Source organism: Psittacula echo, assembly GCF_963264785.1.
Source record: "Psittacula echo genome assembly, chromosome: 2".
NCBI lineage: Eukaryota > Metazoa > Chordata > Aves > Psittaciformes > Psittacidae > Psittacula > Psittacula echo.
Window position 1 is genome coordinate 44,564,490 of NC_137737.1, and position 18,207 is coordinate 44,582,696.

The following is an 18,207-nucleotide window of genomic DNA, read 5'->3' on the forward strand; positions in this document are numbered from 1 at the left end:
TGCTTACATACCACAAACTGAAAATCAGAAGACATACAGGACAATTGAACTACATGGGAAAGAAGAACTGAGTAATAACCTCTCCTTTTTTGTAAAAGTCACAGCTACTGCAAAGAATTCAAAAGAAAAAAAAATCCTAGCAGCTCAACTAAGTAGTTCTACATTCAAGCAAGCTTTAAATGATTTGCCAATTATACAGTCAAAAGTAAGAAGCTACAGTCAAAATCTGTCTTTTTTATATCATAACCTATTTTCCAAATGTATTAAGAAAAAATAATCTTTAATATGCACTAGCAGTCATTCAACCAAGATTCAGCGAATTCTAAGCCCACACACTTGATTTGTCATTTATTTGGCTGCTAAATCTGACTCTGACAGAGTGATGTGTTACCTTATTATTATTTTTAAAAAGATTTCTCTTGGGATTGCACAGCAAAGGAATGAGTATGTAGCCTATCTTCCACAGGAAGGAGAGATTTTTATCCTCAAAAACAGGAGGCTCGCCCACATGATCACCTGGGACAAACTTGGCCGGTGTAAGCAGGCTAGAAGGTTATAGGAGCCTGGGAATGTTTAACATCAAGAAAGTAATTACAGCCCAGCAAGATCAGAAGGAATTACACAGGAAATGTGAACAGTAACCCTTTCATGCCAAAAAAATCATGAAAAAGTGAACTCTTGGCTGCCAAATTATGAGGCTGTTCAAACCAATTGCAAAAAACAGGAATGGAAAAAACACTATATATTACTAGGCTATAAATTCCCAACGATGTGATAAAGCTATACTTCCAAGAAAAGAGCAAAACCTCTGGTCTTTCTTCTTGCCATGTATCTGCAGTATAATTAAAGCTCAGAAGAAACAGGAAAACGTTTCACACACTACTTAAGAATGGTCAGTTGTCTCTTCTGACTTTTTTCTTTCGATTTTGTGCTGACCGAACAGTCTCCTCCCTAGAAGGTGGTCAAACATCTTGTTCTTATTTAGTCATGGGAAATTCCCTGCCAAAATAAATAGTGCATTATCTGAGCAAGAATGCTAACTCTCTCAGTTATCTATTCCATAAAAACGATCTCCCAAATTCTGAAATATAACCCATAGCTCAACAGAATAGGCTTAAGCCACCCTATGTATTTGTGGGTGAAACAATTTGTATTCTCTAGGGACATGGGGGAATTTGAGTAATCTGACTAAAGTTCAGTCTAGTTACAAAGCCTTCAACTGCCGTTTCTGGAAAGTGAACAGTGCTCATACATGCATGCTCTTCACACAGAACTGGGAACCATTTTAATGAAGCAAGAGACTTTTTTTAAGCTCCCTACTAAGGATTATTGCATTCCTTTATATCCACCAACAGATAATGCTGCAGAGTATGTGTATATAACCCTGACCAGACAAGAGATGAGCAATAAAGCAATCAAACACTAGTGTTTTTATTAATTTGTTGATTAAAATGATGATGAATATAGTCTCATTTTAGGAAACAAAAACAGTAAGCTCCTCTAAAATGAGTATTAGTGTATATATGATCTACCCAAAAATGAGATAAATACTTTTATTACTAAAAAAATTAATGAATTATCTTATTTAAACAACATGCTTCTTTAGTTGTTCTTAAAATTACAAACCAGCACAGCATTACCACACACTGCATTTGCAGAGCACCTCTATACCAGCATTTCGGCTTCTTTTCTTCTACCTTGTCACTCAGTTATTCCCCTCTAGACATGTGTTTTCCTGAATTCTACTTTGTTTCCTTTTCCTTGCCTTCAGATCTAAGGCTGGCCTTTGCCATCACTAACACCACATGCACAAGCCACGTCTGCACAACTGAAGTCTGCTCAGCTACCTGCCCAATGGAATCACCAAATAAACAAAATCAAGGGGGAAAAAAAAGAAAACAAAATACAAAAGGAGCACATGAGAATTTTGGCATGGGCATGCAAACAAGGCAGATACAGTGTAGTAAAGATCTACTAATCAAGAATGCCAAAAAGTCATTGCTGACATTACGGCCTGCACAAGTAACTGTAACTCCCATTCTTCAGGAGATAAAACTGAAATATGAAACAATTATACTTTCTACTATTTTACTGAGATGGAGGCTGAAGAGACAAGCAATGTGACCTCATTCTGAAAACAAACTAAATGCTCCATTTTCTCCTGCACTAAACTTAATCCCACTTCTAAGGGTTGGTGATTAGCAAAAACAAACTGAACTAACTCTCCCAATCAACACACGTTCTTCTGAGATTAAAGTCACTTCTCCTAAATTTGTCTGTCTCCACAGCAGATTAAATATTCAACAGTATGATATCCATAAAAGATGTTAGCCAAAAACTGCAATATATGATGAGACACTAAATTTTCCATGGCTATAAACTCAACACAAATCTATCCACAGCAAACAACATTCGTTGGTCAGTCAGAAAAATATCTCCATATTGCTACAAGATACCTGCACATGTAAAGCAAAAAGACTTCCAGTGATACTGCTATTGCTTTTTTAGTGACCTGTGATGGTTCAAACATGCATAAAACCAAAGCCTTTCTTTCAGCAAGGTGAGCTGATGGGTCTGAAGTCTGTTAGAAGCCATGAGCCAACTACAAGGACTCCTACCATTCAAATGAATTGATAACAACAGCACTGGGAAGTGTTTCCTGTACCTCTGAAGTGCAGGCAGCAAGTCAGAAGGTGCGCATTCCTTTCAAACAAATCAACAACATTTTCCAATTAACCACATCTGCTCTTTACAAAAGCTCTTTAGAATTAATATCTGAAAACTAGCAATGCAGCAGTACTAGTAATGGGTTTTAATGGACAGGTTACCAGCATTTATTTTATTTCTAGAAAAAAAATATAATTAACTTTATAAACCTTAAAATAAAGAATTTCATAGTCTGGGCATGAAAACCCGCTTTATAGTGGGGGAAAAAAAAACCCATGAATTCCAAAGGTACCAGTTTAGAAATTACTAAGCTTAGAAATACAATTATTGTCATATAATTAGATTTCCACAGAAATTTGTAACTTCCTCTGTTGGGAGCATCTACAGTTAGTCAATTCAACACGTGTTAATATTCCCACCCAGTCTCTTCCTAACTGCAAGTATACATGCAAAATATTTTCTCTTTCCCAATATAAAGCAGCTTTCTAAATATAACTGCCAAAGACTGAATTATCAGATAACTACACCATTCACAGATGTGCATTTGAGAGAGAGGCTGCTAAAGAAAATATGAAACTCTTCTTTGTAAATATCCTTCAAGAAAGCAGCATAGTTATTTTGTGCCAACCAGTACTAAAGCAAATTTTGAAGTTTATGTATTAACTTTGAATTATTTAAACATTTTTGAAACAGTCTTTCTAGTATTTCATGTACAAAATGTTAAAAAGTGACAATTCAAGTAAACCGTTTTCATTAATTGAATAACACACTCTTTAAAACACAATTCCACTTAGATAAATAAAGGCTTATACTGCCCAAAATTATTGTTTCTCCCATCACCAAAATCTCCTAGGGTTAAATAAGACCTGAGATACTTAATGCCTGTTCTAGTTCTCTGATAGGACAGGGCAGTTGCAATAGTATATAGGTACAGTCCACTGTCCAAATGATGATTCTTTTTTTACTTTTTGTTTTCAAGAGGGGAGATGCTTTGCTTTGCAAATTATTAGACATCACCATAAAGACATCACTGTATCCTTGGCTTGCATTTTTGATATTCCAACTAAATCCCATTACTCCACAACTTCTATAATCAACTTTTTATAGTTAGTGAATCTTTTCCTTTTTTTTTTTCCAAAATGAACATCTTCCTGAAAAAGGAGAAAACATACACAGAACAAACCAATTCTATAGTTAGGAGTTTCCATCAACCTAGGTAGCAGCATTCTTAGTCTGAGTTCTCTTGCTTCCCAAAAGTTGATCAGCTAAATCTTCTAAAGATACCTGCATTTCTACAAATGCAGTCTGGTTTTAAAATCAAAAAAGTTTGCTCAACTTTAATCTTGAAAACGAAAATAAGCTTTCAGCATCAAAATAAAAAAAAATTAAAAAAATAAATAAATACATAAAAGACACTGCCCAGTGAATATCAAGAAGAAATTAAGTATAGGGCAGACATAAATTATGCTAATCAAATGCATGAAACTGTTACAGCATCTCACTTTAAGCAGAAGAACATGCCTTAAACCAGTCAGAAATGCAAAATCCTGCACTAGACTGGATTTACTCACTGTTTGAATAACCCTCACAGCAGCTGTTGATCAAACCCGGCTTCCTTTACATTTAGGAAATCAAAAAGGCTTCAGTCAATCCTCTTGGAGCAGCTCTAACCACAATTATTTCCAGGCTTGTCACTTTCAAGCTGCTGAAATTAGCTACCAAACCAAAAAACTCAACATGCTACAGCTAACAGGCAAGTTGGTTTGCCCTGTTTTCTTTCAGCAGCGCATTTACATTTTTCATCAGCAAAACATATGGGAAGATTTGTTCTCAAATCTAAACAGCATACTACAATCATGACTCTGTAAGCCCTGAGGGGAAAAAGAGCACGTACATTACGTATCTCACACATATGATGCTTTTGACAACTCACCCCACTATTACTAATTGCTTTTTTTAAAGTCAGACAACTTCATTAAATCCCAACTAAATACACAATAAGACACATTCTTCTATTTCAAAGCCCATCTCTCCAGAAAATGATAAGAGCTATGACAACCACCACTAGAATAGGAAGACTTAAAACAGGAGGCAACACAGTTTTCTAAACCACTAATACAAGATTAAGGAGCATTATCTCAAGAAAAAGCAGAAGATTTATTACTATCCTCCCCTCCAGGTGATTTTTTGTATAAGTAACACTTTTTCACCGAAGGGAAAAAAAAATCCTCAGGCTCCACAAAGTCTTAAGTACATCATTAAATATATAAGAAAACAGAGAATTGGCACAACTTTCAAATATAGCAACCTGCAATCAAAACTACTGCAAATTATATCTCATTTACTTTTTTATAATCTATACACTACACTGTGGCAGGATATATTCTTGAAGTGCAGGTAGATGATGAGTGGAAATACAGATGTGAGAAAGATAAACAAACAAGTAATCATTCTACTAACAAATTACACAAGGTGTTTTCAGGAATGGCCTTTTAATGAAGGCAAAGATAAAATACTTCTAGCCTTAAAAAAAATTAAAAAAAAGAAGCCACTAACTTTTGAACATTCTGCTCATTGCAAATTGAAAAGAAGTAAACCAAAGCATCAAACTTTTCCAGGATCCCACATACATTTGGCACTCACCTGCTTATGCAAAGACTGACAATGTAGTGGTGGCTTTTAAATGCATATTTTCTAAATAGTACAATCCCTGAACAGCAAAGCTTACTTTTTAGATGTTCCAACCCTAAATAATGTCTACAAGTTCATCATTATTTTACGCTTTTCATACCTGACCTCTCAGTTACTGAAGTTTTTCTGCCTTGACAGTGGAATTCCATTTTTAAGATTCATACAGAGAAAATGTTTTGGTATAAATCATGGCTACTCTAAGCCAGGAAAATGTCCTGTAGGTCACTAAGCTACCATGTTTCAGGCAAGTTCTCCATAATTAAGGTATCAGTTATAATTTCACAGGCATATTTTATTTTATAAATAAACTCTGTTACCATAATTTGAGCTGTGGGAAAGAACGCCTGCATCAGTGCGCCAACCCTTGCAGCATGGCAAGTTTTGAATTGAATGCCAACTCTAAATTTTATAATATGGATTCTAGCAATGAAAAACTGGGAAGAAGATTTCCCCTTCACCCCTCAAATTCCCACAAGCCTTCTGAATTTTTTATTCCTGTCACGGCACCTCCCCGACATCTGCTCTTTGCTGCTCTAGAGCCAAATACAACAAATCTAAGTCAATCTGTTGCTAAACACACCAAAAGTGAAAACTGCAGCCTCCATTAAATAGAGTGAAAAGGACATTTCAGTGGGAATGAGCAAAAGCTGATTCTGTAGTCTTTTTCTGCTGAACACTGCTTTTGATGCTTTTATCACAGTTTAGTATTTGAATTTGATAGAGACTGAAAGCAAACACAGTTTCTAAGACTTGAACCATGCCAAGAGAAAAGACTGGCAGAGCGACAACATGCTTATTTAATTAAGATACCCCCACTGATATTTTTTATGAATTTTTACATACTTTCTGGAACTTGGCTGGATGACACAGAAGGCCAGCATTAGCTCATCTCACCCTCCCTCAATATTTGATTGCTTTAGGTACAGAACAAACTTATGTACCGACCTGGATAAAATTACTGCAGGAATACTTACTTAATGCATAAGCTGAGGCAAGAGAAAAATCAAAGCTGAACAAAACAGTGCGCCACTAGTGGCAAGTCACAAAACCTGCCCTATATAATTTAAAACAACTACTCTACATAATTTCTCTCCAAGTTGATGAGGACCTCAATGTTACTTCCCAAAACTTCTTCCTCAATGTCCCTACTTATAAGAAAAACAATGTAAATCAGTGAATGATACCAACAGAATTAGACCTCGTACCTAGTGGGTATTTCACCTAGATATAACCTAACACAGGGAGAGAGAGAGAAAAAAAAAAGTGAGATTCTATAACCCTTTCTCCTGTAAACAAACTAAGGACAAACTTAATTCCTTTACTCCCACCATCAATATATAGTTTTTTAGATGAGCTTTATTACAAATCATAGAGGAAAAAAGTAGTCTTATATAGGACAAAAAGCTGAGTGATTATATTCTTTCAGGAGTCTGTGTAAATACACACCTGAGTCTGTGTAAATATTCTTGCACTCTAAACTGTCCAATTTCTATTAGAATTTTACTAAATTAAAATTACCCCTAGACTGCAGAGCTGACTTACCAATTTATTAAAAAATATATTCTTTCTCAAGTTTCCTTTCTCAGTTTGCCAGCCTAATTTCACAAACCGTCCCTTACTCTTACAGCATGAACCAGCAGAAAAGCTCTTGAATTACTTTTCTCAAACCACTCATCATTCTGTGTACTTGTGTTATACTTCATCTTATTCATTGCCTTTCAAAGGCTAAACAGTCTAACTTCTTTTTTTTCCAATTTATCCTTATACAAGGAAATTCTGATCCCTGTAGAGCCCTCTTTTAGCCTTTTCTCTGAATCTCCTCTCCTCTACACCCTCCTTTTTAGGGGAGGCATCCAGAATCACATACACTCTGATGGCATGCTGTATGACAGTCTAGCTTTTTATTCCCTATGCTATTCTCCATCACACTTCATTTACTCTGACTGTAAATACAAACACATATATCAGAAGTTAACACAGCTCTCAGAAACAATTTTTAATACCCGGCCTCGTACTTAGAATATGTGACACTATAAACATGTGAAGACTTCTCATTTTGAGCCAGGTAGTCTTTGGGTTTTGTCCTTCAGTGTAATTTCTTCCTCATATCTCACCAATTACAGTCTACAAATCTTTGCCATATGCCCATCAGGGTATCTTCCCAGAGAGAAAATCATTCGTTTACAAGAGAACATAAACACAGACTAAGCAGAGGTAATTGCCCTAAACTGCAGGTATGTGGACTTTTCTCTTTTAGGCCTTCAGTGAGGCATAAAGTATGCTTTGGTGCAAGAACAAGTCTGTAATGTAATACAACAAGCCTGCCCTTTGAAAAATTAGGGCTTAAATAGAAAACATAACAAATGAGAAGAAGACAAGAACATTCTACATCCCACCTACCCTACCAGAACTATGAAAAACATGCAACTTCCCTGAATTAACTTACTAAAATATCCTAAAATACGACAGATATTACATTACCCCTTAAAGGGTATATATACAGCCAAAACTAGACAAGAGTTCCCAAGAAAAAGGTGCAATCCAAAATCTGAAATCACACCTGCCTATTGTTATTCTTCTCTGGAAGCTAAAAACCCCAAGAGAATCTAGAGTCTAAGGTTTGGGCTTTTTTTTTTTTTTTTTTCAATCATGAACAGTATTGTAAAGTTTGTTTAACACTGCCATTTGGGCAGTGAAAAAACAGGGAAAAACATAACAGAGTGATTGACCCAACTCTCTGTTCTTAAACACTCTGATAAAAGAACAAACTATTTGTGAAAATAACAAAAACCAGCTGAAGGCATTTGGGTGGTCTCAGTTTCAGTCCTGTAATATACAACAGTCCCTTCTTTCTAAATCCAACACCAATCTGCTTTTCTTCTCCAGTAAAGCCTCGAAATATGTTGATAACAAAAGCTGTAAAACCCACTGAACATTCATATTATTAATCTAGTGCATTTTACTAGTATTCTGGTAACTTCAAAGCGTTTGATTCATCATACACAAAGTATGCACACATACACAACAGAACTATGCAGGTTTTTAGAGACTGATCCTTTCTGATTCCCTAACAGTATTTTGAGGGTTTGCATACTTTTACCTTTAGGATGGTGCATATACATAGCAGTGAATCATGCTGGATATTTAAACTTTATGGCCTTGCTTCTTAAAAACATGGATCTACCTTATTTCTTCACCACCCTGTCTGTTTTTAGCTTAGCAATACCAAGAACTGCCAGAATCTCATGTTGTGGTGTATGTAGCACTACTTGATTGAAACGTCAGCCAGATATAAATCTGACATTCCAGGCACTCACAGAAAACAGGCAGACTATAACCTCACTTTGGGAGGCTAACCAGCCAATGATGGACAAAAACTCAACCAAAATTAAACTTTGTATCATTACTATTAAAATCAGTGGCACACAGAAGACTGAAGTATATTCAAAACTACACGTCAGTAACTAGAACATCCCTATTTTCTATGGTTTATCCAAAAGAACCACAAACGTATATATAAGAAAAGTGAAGTGGTAAAGAAGCATGGGTACAACAGAAATTACACTGGTCTAAGCTGCAATTTGTCACCATGAATCATTTTCAGAACACTGTTCCTAGGGAAAAGTTCTTAGAAGAATAGAGTCCCTTGCAATTGTCCCTTACAACAGATGAATAATACACCAAAAAGTAAGACAACCACCTTTAGGGGGTTGTTTGCTTTGATTTTTGCTTTTTGGGTCAGGTAAAACCATTAAATACTTTCTACAGTTAGTTCAACCTTCAGTTACTTATAACAAAGGGCTTCACATGTAGACTGAGCATGGAAACTTTGCTCTGACTCATTTGTCAGCCAAACTCAAACAAACAGCAAAAATTCTCCATGAAACTATAACCCAGAAGGCACCTAATATCCCAAACCGATTTCAGTGATAGGTCCTAGTAAGTCTGGCAGGAGTAGTTTCTTTCCTCCACTACTCCTATACCTATCAAATAAATTTTCTGTGCTGCCTTTCCACCTCTTTTACACTTGCATCTTCTAGCAAGCCGTAAGAATACTCCTACCTTCCTGCTTCTTCAGTGACTTGCTGTGATGGAGATATTTCAGCAGGGCTGGGATAAATCCAGCTTCAAAGCTCATCTCAGCACATGACCTCTTCTTGGCGTTAACCATGATACTTCCTCTAAACCAACAATCCTGGCCTTAGACTTTCTGGGGAGAAAAAAAAAAAAAAAAAAAACACCAAAGAAGAAGAACAATAAAGGGCTAAGCCACAGAATTAAATGACTGGACGCATACACAGAAATTAATATCATATAGCAGCCTCTAAAAGTCCCACTTTAATAAATATATAAATACGTTAATTACCCAATATTGCATAATTTTACTCTTTATGATCCCATGAAAAAAGCCCTCAACATGCTGCAAAAACAAAAAAAGCTTTTTCTTTTTTCTAAAAACCAGCTTAACCACAAACAAATTAACTGCAATGCATTATAACCCTGAAAGATGCATCAAGCTACCTATTATATTCTTTCTTTTCCATTTAATCAATAGTTGAAAGTATACTGACAGCTCAATACTGAGCCTGTTTGGTATCAGGACACCAGCTAGCAGGCTAGCTTCAGGCAGTACTGTATACCCTTCAAAAAGATGCAAGAAAGAATCAATGATAACAAGAATAGTTCACCGTTTAGGTGAGGACTAAAGTGGTAAAGTGATAAAAGACTGAAGTGACAAACCAAAGATAGATTCTCCCTAATTTATACAGTTTGGCATCCTTGTTTCATACACACAAAGTACAATTCCACTATAGTTAGGTCCATGGTGTTTTGATTACATTTTTGATATTAACTAGGAAGAATTATCAGATTAAGATGTATTACTCCACAACTGTGATAACATTTCCTACAACATTTAATTACACTATAAATACCCATTAAATCAGTCGTTTAAGAAAATAATGCTTGAATATTACTTAAACTAGGTTTAAGCAGCTTATTAAGGACAAACCAGTACCTGCAAACATAGTACTATAAGTCAAACACACTTAAGTAGCAAACATGACATGAAGAACAGCATGGCTTCCAGCCAGCTGTTCTGTGTGTTTTCGTGAAAGGTGACAAGACCAGCAGTAATAGAGAACCAATACAATACAAAGAAGAAAGCATTCTCCAAATGCCATTTTAAGCTGAGAGTAAGAACCTTTTTGTTACACCAGCAAGAGAAAACATGGAATCAAAATATTTATCACAACTTTTTGTTTTCAAAATAAAAAAAAAAAAATCATTAAACATCTACATACTATTTTTAATCGTTACATTGTGAAGTAGTTTGTATTTCATTCAACTTTGGTGAGAATGTGCAAATACACTTCATGAGAAAGTGCCCAATTACTATTCAAGCACTGCTGCTCTCTTATCTGCCAATGTTAGTCTTGTAAAAATGCATCTTTAAAAATGCATGTTTTAAATTTTGTTTAAAAAGATCTTTTTATGTAAAAACATGTTATGGATCTCTGTAAATGAATTACAATGATAACATGAAGCAATAAGTCTAAGCAAATAAGGACAAAATCTTGACTGCAAATGAGGATGAGTATAAAACATCTTTTACTGCTGCTGAACACTAATATCTTTTTTGGAAATTCTGAAAATACTGTTTCATTGTTTCAACATTCCACTGGAATACATCCCCATTGGAATACACCCTGTATGACTCTACAGAATTTAAAACAAACAGACCAACAATCACCAACTCAAACATAAAGACAAAACCTCTCTATATAAGGGAAGCACTTAGATGGCAACTGAATCTTTTCCTTCCTTGACTACATTTAACCAGAACACTGAAAACAGGTTCTGAAACACTGTGGTAATTCCTCAGTCCAGTTTTACAAAAGCAACAGCATATAAACCTTAGGGAAAGAACACATGGAAATATTCCCATTAAAGGATACAAAGTTAAAGCATATCAGATACCTAAGTCTGTCTCTCATGTAACCTGTACTAAACATGTAGCAGCTTATCACAATTGAAAGCAAGTAAGCTACCTATATCTACCACTGGAAAGAACCCCAGCTTATCACACGTAATTTCTTTGAGTTCAGACAAAGAATCAAAAATTAAAATATTCTCTTAAGATATCAACCATATTCTTTCAACATACCCACCTTTTGCATCCTGCTGCTGCTATGGCAAAGAAAGTATTTCATCCATCTTAATTCCTATTAAAAGGAGAACGAAAAACAGTTAGTCTCAGTATCTCAGGAAATGCATTTAGCAAAAGACTAAAAATAATATTAAACAAAAAGCACACACATACATTTTAGGAAATGGTAAATAAAAAAAGAATTCTACTAAAACATGTTTACCCTCAATACAATGACATTTCCTTTGAGGCTCACCATACATTAACAGTACTTGAGATTACAAATTGCAATAATAAATATTTGAATAAATATTGCTAAACTAAATGATAAAGTTCACACATTCCTGATTTTACCACATCCTTTTAAAACTCTGTAAGTTTCTGTTATTGTAACTGCAGTAATATTTTCAGCCAGTTCCAAATAAATGTTGTACTTTCATCATTTGACTGAACAACACCTACCTCATTAGGTACAAATAAATACATGAAACCATCACCCATTTCATATAGACATTTAAAACATTAAACCACTTCCACAAATCAAGTATTACCTCTGCATATAAAAATCCCTGAAACACCACAAGTCACAGGTGAAGAACACTGCTTTCGTCTCATGCAGCACCACTGAACCTGTACATCAAGAACATGACATTCACTACGTATATCTGAAGTTTCATGTGAGAAAGTCAGAAATACCTCGCCATATGGTGTCACTGCCATTGCTAGTTCTGATATTCTCCCAAGTGAGAAGTTCAGGATACATAGGAAACTAGTATTTCATTCAGGAATTATCTGGAAAACATTTTAACTACAAAACTTCAGTTACACCACAATCTATTACTTTAACAGCCTGCCCCAAAGTTAAAAATACCTGAACCATACCATAGTGCTAGTTTTCTTCTGATCCTCCAGTTATCATTATCCAAGCATATTTTTTTAAACACTAAGAACACCGTATCAGACCATCACAAAAAAAGTATTTTAAACATACTCAAGTTTTTGACAAACTTTAAGCTTGAAAAAAATCCAATTCTAGCTACTGAAGCAGAAAAAAATAGTCATCCCTCAAATATGTATTTGCATAAAAATAACTTAAAAATTAACTTCAACTAGTACTAAAAATAACTAACTACAATCTTGGTAGTTAGTTACAAACGTTAGACAAAGAGAAAAAAAAAGGCAGCTCAATATTTGTGTTGTTAAATGGCCCTGTGAAAAAAACAAAACAAAACAAAAAACTGCACATACAAACTATTGTGACCCAAGGGAGCTGTGCTATCCTCCTCTTTTTATTATGGAATAATAATAGGAAAAACACTTTTCAGTGGCATATTACAGGTTCGAATAAATCTGTACAAGCAAATTCAAGACTATAATTTCTAAACTACATTTAAGAGCTAAACTGTTGACTGAGACTTCAACACACATTAAAAAGCTTCAATGAAATATCTTTAACTTGGAGAAAAAGAAACGAACTGAGCACAAGACAGTACAAAGTGAAATGCAAGCCTGCCAATAAAAGGTAAGATGTATCACACCCATTTTAGTTCAGGTATAGACCTAGGAAAGGCTTTCATTAAAGCATGACTTTTGGACAAAATAAACAAGCCAACTGCTCACATTGTTTCAAATCCACCACACTGCAGGCACTACCACAGTCTTTCCAAAACTCTCTCAGGCTGCTTTCAAACACTTCCTTTCTTATTTTGCCAATGCCAGCCACATCAGATCACTGAGAACTTGGGATATCTTCTTAATTTCATTATTATCAATATAAAAAGTTCTAATTCACAGGCCAGCAGGTCTCAGCACCAGTCATGCACAATCACTATTCCTATGCCTCCATCTCTGCAGACACAGAACAAATGAAAACCCTTTGGCTCTCCAGGTTCCTTCCAAAACCTAAGGAGCCTTAGGAGTGCACATCGTACTTGTACTTTTATGGAAGCAGCAGCGAGGTTTCAGGTCTGACAGACCAGCGCTCTATGCACAGCTCTGACTCACGCTGGCAGGGGGGTTTTTACACAGGCTACATACTTCCACATTTCGGCATCACAAAACAGGAGGGCATCTGCTGCATCCCTGATACACACATTTCATGGCCACGTGTACTATAGGAAGAAGTGGAAGTGAACTGTAAAAGAAGTAATTTTGGTGGCTTGTAAAAACGAGTAATCCACTGCCTTTCTGTAGATCTTTATTGTCACATTACATCTGACAGACGCAGCCACACTCTCGCTTCTGTGTTGGCAGAAGCAGGCACCACCTGCACAGGAGGAGGGCCGGGTGTCTGCGTTAGCACTGTAACGCACAGCGTCGGCAGCCGCCTCCACCGACCGTTGCAGCCACCGCCGCTCTCGGGCTCTGGCGGTCGGGACGAGCGGGCCCCGCACGCACCTCGTCCCGCACCGTTGCAGGGGGCAACCCACGCTCCACAGGCCGGGGCCGCCGCTGACCTGCGGGCTCGTGACCCGCCTTCCCGTCACCGGGCGAGTCAACGGCCTCGGAGGCCCAACTGCTGCAGGCCCCGGCGCGGGACCCCCTCGGGCTCGCCGGGGGCCGGGCCGACAGAAGCGCCCACCTCCGCACGGCGCTGTGGCCGATGGCCGCTGCCCCGCCACCGCCTCCCATTCCTACTCCACGGCCGCCAGCGAGGCGGCCTTCCCAGCCCCGCGCCGCCGCCCGAGGGGAGGAAGGGAGCAGAGCGGGTGCAGCCGCGCCCCGCTCCACTGCCTTCACCCACCCCAGACCGCTGCCCCCACCGCCGCGGGGGAAGGGAACTTACGAACGCGCCCCTCTGCGTCACGCCTCCAAACGTCACAGCGACGACGCGATGTGGCGTCAAACCCCAAGGGAAAACCGTATGCGCTGGGCAGCCTGAGCCCCTCCCGGCCGGGGCGCAGGCGCAGTGCAGCCGCTGGGTGTTGGCGGGAAGGTAGCGTCTGTTGCTGAGGCGGTTGTGCTTATGGCTACATCCGGGCCTTAGCTCCTACCGTCCCTGAGACACAGGGTTACATGGGTGATTCCCTGGGCACCACTGTGCTGGGAGTGAGGCCTTCTCTTCCCAACCAGCCATCAGCTCCCAGTTGGTCCCAGAAGAGACTGTCACCGTGCTGCGGGCTGGGGGCAGTGCTACTGGGAATTGCAGGCAGGTAGGTTAGAAAAAGGAGTCTTTGGAAAGTACAAGAGTTCTGGGGCATGGGTATGATTGACCTGAAAGCACTGGGCCAGAGGTGAGCACAGCTGTCTGAATGTGTGCTGGCAGTGTGCCCAGGTGTGTGTCTGTCTCCTTTCCCAAGTTACAAGTGATAGGACAAGAGGAAATGGCTTCAAATTGCATGAGGGAGGCTTAAGTTGGATATCGGGAACAATTTTTTCCTCAGAAGTGTTGTCAAGTATTGGAACCAGCTGCCCAGGGAAGTGGTGGAGTCACCATCCCTGGAGGCATTTAAAAGATGTGTTGACATGCTTAGGGACATGGTTTAATGGTAGACTTGGCAGTGCTAGGTTGCTGGGTGGACTCGATATTAAGGATCTTTTCCAACCTCAATGATTCTATGAAAGAGGAAAAATTAAAGTGATAGAAATGGGATAATGCAGGATTTAAGGGAAGGCTGAAGGGAGAAACGAGTTAGGCAGGAGGGAGTTGAGAAGGTGCAGAAGAATGAAGACAAGTGTAAAATACATGAGTAAAAAGAAGGGAAACATAGCATTCAGAAAATAAAAAAGCAACCTTCTGTTTTTCTTCTAACCATCTGAGAAGAAATTTTCTTGTGGAGAAGAAAATTACTTTGCCTGCATGACTTCCAAGGATTATTGGGCATTGGGGCTGCCTCCTTTTTCAATGTCATCCTGTGATGCAGGCCTATCTCCATCTTCAAAACCTTCTCTTGTGTGTGCTCTGCCAGGACACTCATCTCCTATAAGCCTGTACTTAGCACAGCTGTTATGTTGTGCCATAGCCTTTTGCTGGATAAAGGGGACATCAGGGACCCCCCAGCCACTGCTGGAACAAAGACTCTGTGAGGCAGCATTGGCACAGTGCCTGGAAAGTGGGAGCAAAGGAAAGGGGGAAAATGAGGTTAGGCTAAACATTTAAGTCTGATGCTTTTTGCTGTCGTGCTTACATTCATGAGCCTGCGGTGCTATAATGTCCGCAGGCACCAAAAATGGAAAAAAGGAAAGGGTCAGTGTTGGAGAATATGCAAGGAATATGTAATTCCTTCCAAATATCCACATTTCTCTGTATGTACCTTATGCTGAAATTTGAACTGTGTCGGCTTACACAGTATGCTGACAATTAGAAATATATTTAAAATATATGTGGCATTTTCTGAAAATCTGTTTCTGCAGCTCCCTGCAGAGTTACAGCTAAAGAAGCAGATATTCTGGGACTTTGGCCCTGAAAACTGTTTTTCCAGCGTGGGCAAACAATAAAAAGAAATTAAAAGGCTTTTTTGAACTCTAATTTCATTAAAATCTGACTTACATTAATTAGGATTACTTATTTTGAACACAAACACAATTTGATGAATTTAGAAAATTCATCTTGGCAAATGGAATGTGTGGTGATAAAGCAGGCAGACTGGCTCAGAGCCATTTCAGAACTAAGGTACATTTATGATATGATACTGTTCCTCAGTCGTGGGTTCCACTTCAGGGTTCTGTATCTGAAATAACTGTTCCCGTGCTTTAGAAAATTTCATTTAAAAGTAATTTACAGTTTCAACAGGAACTATTTAAAATAAATATACTTATTCTTCACCTTTCTGTGCTTACTAAAGCTGAAGTGTTCTGTGGTTCAGAACCTATAAAATACAATGAATTTCAAGATGAACCCTCCAAATGGTCTTAAATAATTGTAATTCCTGTTTGAAGTCATACAAGTCTTGACTTCTGCTTAAGCAAAACTATTCCTATATTCAGTATGTGTACTGCCTTTCTGAGCCACAAATGGGGCATGATTACCATACAATGGTTCTTGATGTATTACATGCCACTTCAAGACACAAAATATTCATTCTGATGTGCAAAAGTGTTTGTGCCTTTACCAGCTATTAGTTTTCGTTTCAAAATACAATAAAATACTATGATGAATTTATCTGTTGCTTGTGAAAAAGAGATCTGATGACAGTGTTACCTTCCATTATAGACTGTTTTCCGTATTCACAGAAAAGATTAGTTGTTTCTAGTAGAGAGTATATAAATTTTCCTCAAACCTCACTTCATGATAAACTGTAACACTTTGTAGCAGAGTTAATGTAAGGCTGGAATATCAAGTTTTAAAACAATAGTGAGAAAAATAATGCATTGTGACTTGTTGAAGATAGTATTTTACATGGAGTATTGCCTCAGCATCCTTGGTTACGATATTCTGAAAAACTTTTTCTTGAATTTGTACGGAGAAGTGTACCAACGATCTCAGTTCTATTTACAGGCTCTTATGAATGAGTTATTCTTGAAAGCAAAGTAATAGAATGTGTTTATAATTAGAATTTAAAGTAAACAGAACTTAGTAACCAATAAACAATATATTAAAAAAAAAAAAAAGAAAGCTATGATACCTGATGAAGATGCTCCTTTCTCCTTTTACATCCCACAGTAGACAAAGATACTGTTTTAAAGATTGCGTTGGTAATAATTTAGGCTGAATATTATGTAGAGAATGTTCTTTCTCCATCATCTGTAAAAGAGTGGTAGTGGATTGTCACACAGAGTATACTGAAGAGTATACCTACACAATTAAGAATTTAAGTATTAGTGTGCACTACTTATAATTAGTATAAGTAGTTTAGGATAATAAACTGGCTAAGAAAATTTCATAATATTAAAGGCCACATTAATTTTTTTCATATTTAGCAATTTAGCACATTTTCAGAATTAAATCAATAAAGGTGTTTGCACAGTAATGCTTCTGCCCTGCACAAAGGGAAATGCCAATACGTTGTAGTAAAGGGGTGAACCACAGGCTTCTGTAGTGCTGTGAACTGAGGTCTTTATGGGGTAGCTTAAACAGACAACTGTAAAACTTCCCTCCCTTCCATTATCTATAAAGTTTTAGAACATTTAGGAATTTTACATCACTTTTAGAGAAAATCCACCCACATGCAGTAAGGTGTTACTGCATAGTACTAATTTGATTTAGACTAGGTAGAAAATGGTTCAGGTAGTTCACTTTGAAGTACTACAGCAGCCTTCGAGAATACTGTGGTTTTTAGAAGATGATTAATGTATTTAAATTCACTCTACTAGAGACCCAGAGAGTTTGGGGAACCTGGACAACACCAAACACAAGCTTTGAAAAACCTCTAAATACCAGACTTCTGCTTCTTAGAGATTAGGCTTCTAGCTGGGTATTTGTACCTGTTAAATATATAAGATGGTTAGGCTTTCATGTCTGCTCTTCAGTTCCCCTAGCTTTGTAACAGCAGTGATAATTCTGACTTAAATATTATGAAAATACATTAATAAGTATGAGTAAAATTCTTTGAAGTTGAAAAATATTATTAGCTTTAATACATCCCTTTTTGTCATCATTAACCTGTCAAACCATTAAATGCTGAAACACTGCTTTTGGGAAAAAAAGAAAAAGGAGAAATGTCAATTAAGATAATAAAGAAGCCAAGATCTAGATAACTAAGCAGAACAAGCAAGTAAAATAAATATGGGAAAAAATTCAAGAATTGGAGCAGATCTAAAAA

General features: G+C 37.5%; 1 protein-coding gene across 5 annotated transcripts in view; it reads right to left on the minus strand.

Moving 5' to 3' along the window:
- ZNF438 (zinc finger protein 438) overlaps nt 1-14,388 on the minus strand; it is a 58,300-nt gene extending 43,912 nt beyond the window's left edge. For 2 of the 5 annotated variants that reach the window (XM_080609992.1, XM_080609985.1), the window contains exons 1-5: nt 14,292-14,329; nt 13,544-13,640; nt 12,058-12,136; nt 11,529-11,582; nt 9,421-9,568 (exon numbers count right to left, since the gene is read on the minus strand). The gene's annotated coding sequence lies outside the window, so the exon portion shown is untranslated. Of the gene's footprint in view, nt 1-9,420; nt 9,569-11,528; nt 11,827-12,057; nt 12,137-13,126; nt 13,355-13,443; nt 13,511-13,543; nt 13,641-14,291 lie in introns of those variants that run through there. The other 3 variants (XM_080609987.1, XM_080609986.1, XM_080609989.1) reach the window with 3 other exon arrangements.
- Between the last annotated feature and the right edge of the window lie 3,819 nt (nt 14,389-18,207).